Source organism: Notolabrus celidotus, chromosome 1, assembly GCF_009762535.1.
Source record: "Notolabrus celidotus isolate fNotCel1 chromosome 1, fNotCel1.pri, whole genome shotgun sequence".
In the NCBI taxonomy this organism is placed as follows: Eukaryota; Metazoa; Chordata; class Actinopteri; order Labriformes; family Labridae; genus Notolabrus; species Notolabrus celidotus.
Genome location: NC_048272.1, coordinates 11484532 through 11496920, shown reverse-complemented (window position 1 = coordinate 11496920; position 12389 = coordinate 11484532). Strand labels below are relative to the sequence as shown.

Sequence of the window (12389 nt, the reverse complement as noted above, 5' to 3'; positions counted from 1 at the left end):
CTTGGACTGTTGATAACATTATTGTAAGCTTACAGCTAGCTAGCTAGCTAACAGTAACATTACCTAACGTTTTCTTTGCTATCACCCTGTTTGTAACACTGAAAGCAGGGCTCTCAAGTCTCACACATTGGGCGTGAAACACACGCATTTCAACCTGTCCTCATGCTCACACGCAACACTTTGTATTTCTCACGCAGAGTAATTACTAGGACAACGCAAACCAAGTTGCGCCGCTTTTCCTTTAACTTTGGAATAGGAAGGAATCAAGTGTGTTTCCTGTAAAGTTCAGAATAAGCTTGCCACGCACCAGCTAATCAAAAAGAGAGAAAGAAATATGGCTACCCAAACAGCCAATCAAAAAGTAGCATCACTGTATCTGGGTAAAACAATTCACGTCCCGATTCAAAGAAAAGGATGCACATGTGCGATGCAGACCGACCGCAGTTTAGAAGACGCAGTCTGTCTGCCCCCCAGCTGCCAAAATCTCACTATGAACTGACTTCGAAACTTGAGAGCCCTGCTGAAAGTGAAAAAGCTTTGTCTGCAATTTTCAAAGCTAGATAGTGATTCAACTGTATCTATTTATTTAACAAACTAAACAGGTTACATATTATGTGTACACAACACACTTTGACAAATACAAAGTCATGGACCATGACTTTTAATCTGCTCACTAATCATAGGTGAATGGGTCAGCGCTGTATCTATAAGAACAGGACATGCTCTGCTGAAAGTGCAGGTTAGGTTAGTAGGTCCCCCTCCTCTTCCTGTGTCCACCCATCTCCTCTTCCTCTTCCTGTCTAAAATCTCAGTGAATAGAACATGCGTACACACACACACACACACACACACACACACACACACACACACACACACACACACACACACACACACACACATACGTGCGCTGACACATGCTCACAGTCATATCCAGCCTGTGGCCTTTTTGTGCTATGTTCCCCCTCCTGAGACCTGCAGACCTGGAACAATGAGGACACCAGAGAGAACACACAGGATCACTGCAGGAAATGGGAAAAGCACAAAATGGTCATTTGAAGCACAGTTGGGGAGCAAAGCTACCTAAATCTATGTGTTCTCAGTCCACACATGCTCTGTGATGAGGGAGACATCTGATGTGGAAAAAGTTTAGATTTAGCTTGTTTTTCCCTTATCCTGATGAAAGCTAGTGTCGTATCACATAGAGTAGCGCTATATGAGGTTAGGTATAAAATACTGAGGCACTGAGAAGAATACAATGATCTTTTTCTCTTTTTTTTCCAGAAGCAAGAAAGCATGCAATCTGAACATTACATTACATTTTGTTATCAGGCCTTGAAGATAATGCCCTTCAGGTTGGGACACAATGATCTCTAGAAACAGAATTTGTAAGAAAGTTATATAACTTTTGGTGTTGTTTGTAGTTTGTGTTGAATTGTCTACTAAGTCTTTAAAAGAGATGGCTGTATGCAGGAAAGATTGTGTCTGTGTGGAGAGTAAAAGAGGTGGAACACATCATCTTTAAAACCCCAAGCAATTATCTGATGACGGCTAAGTTTTTTTTTTTATCAATTTCTACCCGCAGGTATCTGATGAAAAGTTGAGCAAACAATTGACTCTCACATATTGTCTCAAAAGTTTTTATAAAACAAGTCACTTGTGACGTCCTTCATTGTTTCCTGGAGATACACATTGAAACCCAACAATGGTGGTGCTAACTCAACCTAACCCTGACTGTCAGTCAACCTATATACAGACAAAGAAGTGGAGTTGAGGCAAGCCTTAAGCCTCCTGGTAAACTGCTATAATGCACCCACCTGCCCGTCAACTCAGCCACAACCCTAAGAATGAATAAAAGTGTTTACGACAGTGGACACTTTAGGAACTGTAGTGTTTCGCACTTCCAACACTGTTAGTTTCCATTCGATGGGCTAGATAGTGGTGAACCAAGCAGGTTGCTGGTTTGAATTCCCAGTTCGGTAAGAGTCTTTCTGTTTGGACATTGCGTGTGCTTTCTGTTTCATGCGTTGGCTTTCTCCTGCAGTCCAAAACATGCTTTGTAGGTTAACTGGCCACTCTAAATGTCCCAAAGTTGTGACAGTTATCATGAATGGTTGATTTTCTCGACATGTTAGCCCTGTGAAAGGCTGACGACCTGTCCATCATGTACCCTGCCTCTCTGCCTCATGACAGCTGGGATAGGCTACCCCCTATGACCCATGACCCGGAATGGGAGTGGTACAGATAATGTATGGATTGAATTGCTGCTCAATTCCCTTTCAACTCTTACTCTCAACTCACATTGTAAGTTTCAAGTCAAATTGCATTCAGTTACTAGTGCACAGAAAAGGAAGCCTTGGCAGAGTGTCAAATCACAGCTAGCTTCTAACTGATAGCTAGTATCTGGGAACATTTGGTAACACTCAAAGCCATAAAAAGTTAGTCACCGTTCCAAGAGGCTAAATGGTCATCAGATGATTGGGACCAACAATTTGATCCAGTGATTTGGGGTGTTTTGACTGATTGGACCAAGATACTGTCTTTTCCCGTCTGGGAAAATGTACAAGTATTTACTGAAGTTTCAAACTGTTGCTAGAAATGTTCTGTTTTGGTTCGTGGACAAACAGAACTGGGGTTGTCATGGGCTCTCAGTTGTTTCGGAGACACATCCGGTAATCATACTCTGTGTATTTCCTCAGTGGTTCAAATTTTCCTCTTTTCTGGCTGTCAAGACTTTTTAAAATCTGTGTTTGTTGGTGGAAACAATTGTTATATGTGGGATGTCTAGACTTCGTAGGTCTCAGCTCTTTTTCCCATTTTTGGGCGACACCCTCCTCGTCAAAATATGACACATCCTACAGCTTCCAATCTGGATCACATAGTCCCAACATCTTTTATCCACTGAGGCATCTGGAACTACTTTATCAAACGAGTGATTTTACTGCCAAGCAATATTAACCAAAGCTCTGCTTATTGTGTGGAATTGTATATAGTGCCTGGAGACATTACTTTATTAAACAGAAGGTATTAGGAGCTTTAGAGTTCTTCAGTAGTCGTATATTTTTACTGTGGGATTACTTTAGATAGCCTGAAGTGATAATCAGGAGAAGATGAAGGCCTGGAAAGAAGCATAAAAAGATTGGACCGCACATATAAAGCCTTTCTACTTGAAGTGTACTACACTAAAGGACACTCCACCCTTTCACACACACATTAATACACTGATGTTGGAGGTTTCCATTAAAGGTGATAATACATGCTCTGGATCTATTCTGATGTGTATTCTCACACACACTCAAAAAGCCCACTGGAGAAATTTGGGGTCCAAAATTAAGATTTGCTAACTTATTATGCATAGATAAGTTAGGTTAGGATATTCTGACCAAGGATACTTTGATATGAAAGCTGATGAAGCTGGGTGGATGACTCCCTCTACCTCCTGAACCCCCCAAAAAACATGACTGCCGTCCTTATATGGGCTTCGACATGTCCCATCTATCGTCACAATTGGAATACGTTGCTGTAGGGTCATTTTAAAGGCAACCTTTTGACTGGAGGCTGAAGCTCAACACACACACACACACACACACACACACACACACACACACACACACACACACACACACACACACACACACACACACACACACACACACACACACACACACATTAGTCGCCTTAAATCTAATTTAAAGTCAAATTGGTGTCTTTGGAGGGATCTCTAACAGGAACAATGCTTGTGATTTGGGATAGATCATAGTCTCTTAGTGTTTGGTAAAATCTATTTCAATAATTGGATCAACGCTGGCGCAGATAAAACTATTCAGCCGCATCTGTTTGTTATTAAATTCAGGTGTTTCAATCAGGCCCCTTATCTCCAGTGAAGAGTAATCTTAATGCTTCAGCATACCAAGACATTTTGGACAATGCTATGATTCCAACTTTGTGGCAACAGTTTGGGGAAAGCCCTTTTCTATTCCAACATGACTCCAAAGCCCTTTTCTATTCCAGTGCACAAAGCATGGACTATAAGACATGGTTTGATAAGTTCAGTGTGGAAGAACTTGATTGGCCCGCTTAGAGCCCTGACCTCAACCCCATCGAGCACCTTTGGGATGAACTGGAATGGATATTGTGAGCCAGGCCTTCTTGTCCAACATATGTGCCTGCAGTGCTGGCTAGCAACACAAAGTACTTAACATGGTTTGTCAACTTAAGTGACTTTAGGTATCCAAGGATCCACAATCTAGGGTCCTGTGGAATGTTTTTCCCTATGATTGCTGAAATAGTTTGAATGACATAATTCCAGAAACCTATAATCTTTTGACAGAGCCAAAGCATGTGCATGAGATCTGCGTTTGTAGTTTTGCATTTCTGGCACACGGGAAATATTTTTGCTAAATTTGTGAAGTCTAGCAGGTGTATAGTATACCCTGTGCATAATGTTAAATTAAATAAGTCTGTGTTTTATCGAGATCAAAGATGTTTGAGCCTCTTCCAGTAATTTATGCCATTCAGAGTTATCATAAGTGCAATTTACATCTGACTCCCATTTGTGTTTGGTAAGTGCTTTCTCATGTTCAGGTGAATAACTATTAAGCATATTGTAGATTGTTGATGTTAAGCCTCTGGTAGAGGTACATGAGAAACACAATAGCTGCTCCTCCAGAGGAGTTTCAATTCGATTTGCCTTTTCTAACTCTAGATTTGTTTGAGCTTTAAGGCTCTTCTTGAATTTAACACATTCACAGCTTTATTGTACCAACGGGACACCAAGTGAAGCACCTGCATACAGCACAGTTTAGAAAGAAGCAAACTTTTTCCTCCAATCTCCACAAAAAAATGTTCTGAAGCAACCTTCCCTGATACTGACTGTGGCATTAAGACTCACCATCATGCCTGAACAAATAACGGTCATACATTCAATCCATTAATGCTCTGTGCTCAATGTGGACACATCAGGTCTGACAAGTAATGGAAAGAGGAATGCCTCAAAACAAGGGTCAAAGGTCAGTCAGTGGTTTCCTGAAAGTTGCACTCTGGCTGTGAGAATAAAACTAACATGTTAGAAAACATCAAGTATGTTTTAGAGGGAGAAAAGATGATTTTCTCTCACCGTCTTCATTTCACTTTGAGTCACTTGAGAGACAAACCTACACACTAGACTGTCTTATTTTCCTGACTTTGAAAAGGATCTGACCTTTAAACGTTTCATCATTCCATAAACCACTTTGCTAGCAGTGGAAACCACCACACAGCACTTTCCCGCCACATTGTGCAGGAATGTTTGAGGCAAATTCAGGAATGTAGTTGGGGAATGCAGCTACAGCAGCACTGGGCTGCATGAGGTCATATTCTTCTGTTTAAAGCTTTTCTGCACGTGCTCTCATCAGCGTCTGTGTACATCTGAAACAGGTGCTGTTTTTTTGTGAGTGTGTGTGTGGGGAGGGTGGGGGGTGTAACTTAAATGTGTTACTGGAAGTTAAGACTCAGACAAATTAAGGTTTAACACATTTGAATCCTAGTTGATCTTGTTTACAGGAACATGACACACTGTCTTCCCAGATCAAGATTAAGTGTAATTATTCATCTAACCAGAAACATTTGCTGCAATGTTTTCTGCTCTGCTACTGATCAGCCTCCTACATACATACTCTCCAGGTGATGGAGAGGAGATTAACACATATGCATCTTAAACATGATGTGATCTACAAGAGATCTGTAGATTTGGTGACATCAGTTGGTAGAAAATAATCATTGAGATCAGCTGTTTTGTGCAGCCGCATGTAATAAACCTGACAAGCTTTGTATATTACTCCAGAAATCATGCAGCACTTCCGTCCTGGAATCACTTAAATCCTCTCTTATCATTTTAGATAATTTATACTCAACTTATTTTGTTCTTTATCAATCATATTTTTACACACAATTCAATTTTTTTGCACGGACTCCAAGTTAAGATTTAAAAGAAACCTTGAAGTTCTTTTAATTAGCTTTTTTTAAAACCAAGATTAAAGGGTTCCAGCTAAACCAGATAAAAGTTGCGCCCCGAGCCGTCCCTCAGGTGATTGCAGACCTTATCACGTCTTTTGTACTTCAAAGTGCTGCCGTTTCACAGCCCACTACTCCTCCATAACCGGAAACCCAATCCTCAGAAAGGCTACACCCAAACTCCATTATTTATTGATCTTCCACCCTGAACCCACGCTGCATTTGTGTGTAGGTGGTCTGTTCTCGTTGGTAAGTGTGAGTTTGGGAAGTGAGAATCTCTCTATCTGTATTGTGTCTGTGGTGTGTGAGTGGTATGCATATTCCGATGAGTGGACATTTCATCTTTTGTTTAAAATCTATTTTAGCATCATGAGGGCAACACATACTTAAACACACACACACACAGACCTGCTATTGTTTTTGTTGTTAAGGTGATTTCCAGTGGTGTGTTTTAAAAGTATTGTGCATTCATGATGACTGGACTGTGGTTTGTGTGGGCAGAGGAAGAGGAAGAAAAAATCAAATCAGAGTGGGAGAAAAAGGACACTATTGGCAAAAACATTGATGGAAAAATCTAGTTTTTATTTATTTATTTCTAAAGTCTGTGAGAGTATGTGAGAGTGGACTTTTCAAAACTAGCATCTTTGGTGCTATTGACTTCCGAACAAGTTCCCCTCTCTTTCATTCTAGCTGTGTGGGTCCTCCTCCCCCATCTTCATGTTAGCCCTACCCTCAGGGAGGGTTATGAAAGGGGATGAAAGGGGAAGCCCCCCCCCCCCCCCCCCCTCTCGTTAACATAAATCATCAAACACATCCTCCTGGCCAGCAGATGTTCGATCATTTGTTTGAGGAAACAAGAATTTCCGTGCTTGACACCGCTTTGTGAAGTTTGAACTAATTACCCAGTGCTGATTTTCGACAGGAGGATACATTCATCAGGTTTAGTTATACATATCAGAGAGGAGGATGGAACTAATACAACTTTGGTGCCTTTATGACAACAGGCAGTTTCATTGATCAGGCATTGAGGCTTTGATGTGTGACCTAAAAAAACATGTAACATTAACTACTAATACCACAATATTTTAATTTTTTATAACAAAACATTCATCAAGTGTCAAGTGTCTGCCATGATTTGTAGACATTATTTCTCAAAGACTGATTTATTGCTTGTTGACCAAAACATTATCCTTTTTTTGTCCCCATAAATTCATCTTAAAGCTACTCTGAGGATTTTTACTGGTTATGAAACAGAGTGAAATTGACAGTGATGCCTTTGTATAACCTACAAAAGCAAATAAGACCATAAGCAAGATGACTGACAATTTTTATACTGACAATTTTAACGCCTTTACCTACTGCGAGGGGGTAGGAATCAGACTAAAAGAGTGACAGCACACTGAGGAAAACAACCTTTGTCACTTTCCCACGGAAAATGTTCACAGTCGGTGAAACATTTCAGCGTTAAAAAAGAGAGGGATGAGAATATTAGTCAGAAAGCCAAACCTTTGCATGTACATGAAAGGCTCAGCAAAGAGATTGAAGGTATCACATTGTCCACAGGGGGTACCAAAATCGACACAAACAAAAGGTTCCTCTCAAGGGCTTTAAAGTGGGATTGTCTTATATACCAGGGGTCTAAACTTTTAAATATTTGTTCACAACCATGGACGGTGCCACCTATCCGTAAAGCGAATGCGTCCCTAATGACTGAGGCCAGCCGTCACTCACAACCACAGTGAAAGGGGGATGAAAGATTGAGACACAGTGATCGTCTGCAATAAAGTGACTCATAGTGAGCCAAGGTATGAATTAACTGAGGCAGAGTCATGATGCTGTTTTTTATACAATGATAATCAATGCAGCACAGTCTTTAATCAGCTGTCAAGCAGCCAAGAAATACACAAAAAAACGTGTTACAGAGTAATGTCTGAAGAGGGCAAGCCCAAAAAGAACATCTTAAGGCAGAATTTTACTCAGGGCTTCGAAGTGGACACTTCCAAGAGACTGACTGTAGAAAATGTGAAAAGCTGAAGGCTTTGGAGATGCCACAGAGGCTACATGTGGTTTGTTTTTCAATGGGGCCTTATGGCCTAACAACTAATATACTACAGATTATTTTGTATTCTTATGGTACAAATGGTTAATACTAGTTCCACCAGTGATTAATTTACTTACATAATTACATTTTAATGAAATGTAACTCTAACAGTTTAATCTAAAAGATATTAAAACATATTTTATGTTTTATTCAATGTGTTTCCATTATTATTTTCAGATAAAATAGTTTTCTTGATGTTATAGTAGGTATCATTCCAAAAACTCATCTTGGAACGAGGAAGGGGAAAGGGGTTCATCTTATAATCAGTGGTAGTCTTATATTTGGACCAATATGATATCTGTGTCTGCCCAACTTTTTATGTCTGTGAAAATTTAAACTATTACATCAACAGTATCTAGACTCAGCGAAAACACAGTTTGTTGAGTGTTTCGAGCCTGTACTCCTCTTTTAAATCACTTTAGTGCTGAACAAAGCTGTTTTCTAAGACGTGTATTCTCACTTTATACCATCAATGGAATTGCAATTTTTCTCATAAATGTCACATTTGATTAAGCATCAAAGGCACTTTCAATTTATAGTCACAATATGCCATACCTACTGATTTTGTAACGTTTCAAAGAAGGCATTAGTCTGAATTTAATGCTACTGTTCTACTGTAAAGGCCATAGAAGGTCTAGGTGAAACAGGGGAGCAGATTTGGCCTAATGGTTAAGTTGGACGCCCATACAGGCGTTTGCTACCAGCCTGCGCCCCCTTTCCCACGTCATTCCCCCCCTCTCTGTCCTGGTTTCCGGCTCTATCCATTGTCCTATCCTCTCTAAATAAAGCCAAAAAGATATAACTTAAAGAAACTAACTGAAACAGAGGCACAGTGATCTTCTTTTTAAAAGGAGCGCAATAAACTGATACATAAATAGTATCCAAATGATACTATTAAGGAGATCCTTCTCTTTTAGTTCCAGGCAACAGTGAATTTTTGTAAGACACTCACCTTTTTCATCTACTTTCATTCATTGCATCTGACTGGATAATATGTCAAAGTCTCTAAAACACGCTGAAGCTTTAAAGATCAAAAGATTCAGTCATAAAAGATTAATGTAGAATTATTGTTTGGGACACAGTAATGATTAATCAAGGCTTTAATGGCAAGACAAACAGCCTTTAAAACATAGCCTTTGACACGTGAAAACATATATCTCAATATAACTAACATTTAACCCACTGTTTGGTAGCATCTTTCAGATTTTGCCAAAGCTTTGAAATGCTTTCAGGAAACATCTTATGTTTGAACCATAACAATTATTGATGTAATGCACATCCAAACACTCTGACGAACAGATGAAGACAGAGAGACTCTGTTTGTAATGGCAAAGTCACAGTCTGCAGTGTCTTTACTCAAGCAAATGCTCAAGCTCACAAGAATGAAACAGGAATTTAGTCAGACTAGATTTGATACTTTGCTTCCCTCAGCGAGCAGCACGCAGTCACTGCTGCATCCAGCAGCCATAAACCACGTCACTCTGTGTGGTCCTCTAATTGCATATCAGATGGAGCCAGTCTGCATGATGAAAGCTTGACTTTGCGCTTTGTGCTTTGGTGTCAGTTCTAATATGTAAAGCAGATGTGTGTTTTTAATATCAAAGCCCCATCAGTGGTTCTGTAGAGCTGCTAGTTAAATGGCTTTAGAGGTTGGATTCCCACTGGGGCCACACACACTAAGGATGTATTCCTGTAAGAAGGCTCCATTTTTTGTTCCGCTCACTTAAGAAAAAAAAAAAAAAAAAAAAGATCACAAGTTTAAAGAGTTGCTTCTTGAAAATCTGTAATGCAAGACAGCAGTTATATGTCAGTTCTGGTGTTACTTTTCCAAAGCACCCATGTCTGCTGCAGAGTGTAAAGTATTGTTGAAGACCCTCATGCTGATGCGTGTCTTGTTTTTGTGGGGGGCAATAATCAGCAGCAGCAGAGAGTTGGCTGTGAATGCATCAGCCTCGGCTCCCAGCTAAAACCTCCTCTATCACATCAGATCCCGGCCTTGTTTCAACTACGCCCCTGGATTATAGTTGTCATATCAGCCGGAGCCCAACTGATTACAGACACAAACACATTCACACAATGATTACATGCAGCTTACTGTAGGACTCTATGAAACATCCAGAAACCCCTTTTTTTTTAACCCTGCAGTGACTCAAGGTCTTGAAGTGATAAGGCTGCTTCAAAGTGGAAGATGTGGCACCGATTGTGTTACTGCCAATCCCTTTGAGGTGCTGTCATGGTTTCTGTTTGTGTGATTGGGTAAGTGTGTGGGTGCATGGGTCAGCCAGTTATGACTGATTTGATTCAGCTGCAACTAACAGTAAGTTTCAACACTGCTTTATTATTTCCTATTGTCTAATTGGGCCTTTAGTTAACAAGTGATCACAGGTACCCAGAACATGAGGTGGCAGTTCTCTAAGCCCCGCCCCCTTAGTTACTCCTGCAGTGTATTTTAAACTTTTAATTTTTTTTTGTTTTCTTTCACAATCACTTCTTTATTTCTAACATAAGTTGTCAAAGATAGCTTCTTAAATTAGCCAATTGTTGTCCATGGATGATGTGACTGTAAATTTGTATCAACTACTGTTCTTATCCAGATTATGTGAACTGTTATTTTAATGTTTGATCTGAATGCTGCCTTCAGCCTACTTTTCAATGTTTCAAGCTAACTTGTTTTAAGAGACAGTCTTGCAAAAGGCTCTTAAATACAAACTTGGTGACTTGTTACAAGCTGTTACTTGTTGTCCAAGTTTTAAGTGGACTTGTTTCATTCTAACAATTCAACATTAGCTCACTTAGCTGACCTATTTTATTTGTAGCATTACAAGAGAACATGTTGTTAGGCTAAAAACGTAACTTGCTAATGTAATTTGGAATAACTTGGTTAAAAATCCCTGAATCCAACACTAAACATGACAGAGCAGCGAACTGAACATTACATTTTGGTATAATAGCATCTGTTTGGAAAAAAAGAGAATAAACATAACTTGTAACCCCTAAAACTATCAAACGCTCATTGGCTAAGTTACATCAGTAGCAGGTAACAAGCTAGCTAGGCAGACACTCACTTTGGGGGCCAATGGGGGTTTTGGGGGATTTTGGTTTTAAAGTAAGCAAACTATTCATTATATGCTTATTATAAACAGATTTTAGCTCCATATACGCAGTTTGAAAAATGAAAAATTCATTGTTTTTAGGCCTGCGGTCTCTAAGTAGGGTTGCTTAACTATGACTGGAAGATGTTTGAATACTTAGAGCTACCATGAAGATTGTTTCCTATGCGTTGATTTTGGGGCCCTTCTCAGACAAAGTGAAACCTCTTATCTCTTCTGTAATTTTGTTCAGTGCATTTGAAGTAGCTTATATGATAGTAAATCTTGTCCTGTTTTCTTTAAAAAGTCAAAATGATCTCTAAGTGAAAATACATTTTTTAGAAAAGACTATTTGGGCAACCTGCAGGTCATCATTTTGTCTGACACTTACCACCAGGCAGCAGGTTTAGGAATTGAAAAAATAAGCTCAGAAATAATCAACTTGATATTGATAGGTTTGTATACATTTGTAGCTCATCAAGAGTCATTATTATTTATTTCAGTCTGTTTCATTACTCGTGAGAAATTCCTTATTGGAGCTTTAAAAAATTCAAAACATGAAAAAACTGCTTGTTTTCACATTATGAAAATTAGAGAGGTACTTCAGAAAAAAAATATTTTTTAATAGTTGTGTCACAATTTTAACTTGGAACAAAAGAAGTTACAGATTACAATAAGCTCCCTGATTGGATGGAACTCTGAAGAAATTTATTTTGATCTGGGCTTTACAGAAATCAGCTTATTTATTTCAGCAACAGAGGTAAAAGGTTGAAAACACCCTAAGTACTCAGCCGTGCTTGAAAGAGTGTAGTAAAGTTGTTGGCTTCAGTTTGTCGGAGCTTTTTACATTACATAAGGTCTCTCCCCCTCCCCCTCTCTTTCATTTTGCACAAAAGATTTCTCCTAACACACAGACAGAAACACTCACACACACGCCATCAGTGCGGCATGGCAGCCGTCCAGAGAGGGGCTCCAGTGTCGCTGGGTTTCAAAGGGCTCTTTGCTTGTTGTCCTTTTGATGCTCGCTCCCCAGCAGCAGTGGAGCAGAAATGCCGAACGTCCAGCTTTGATATGAATTTGTCCCTCATTCTCCACACTGCTGAGCAACTCTCCAACTACACTCCTAAAAAGACCTCCTGGAGTTTCAATAACAAAATCAATTGGGAATTGAACCCAGGTTGGGATATGTGTTCTATTGCAAAGTTCTTCCT

At 39.7% G+C, this 12389-nt stretch overlaps 1 protein-coding gene across 2 annotated transcripts in view; it reads left to right on the top strand.

The window, feature by feature from the left end:
- atg7 (ATG7 autophagy related 7 homolog (S. cerevisiae)) overlaps positions 1 to 12389 on the top strand; it is a 78449-nt gene that overhangs the window by 62176 nt on the left and 3884 nt on the right. The window lies entirely within an intron of this gene.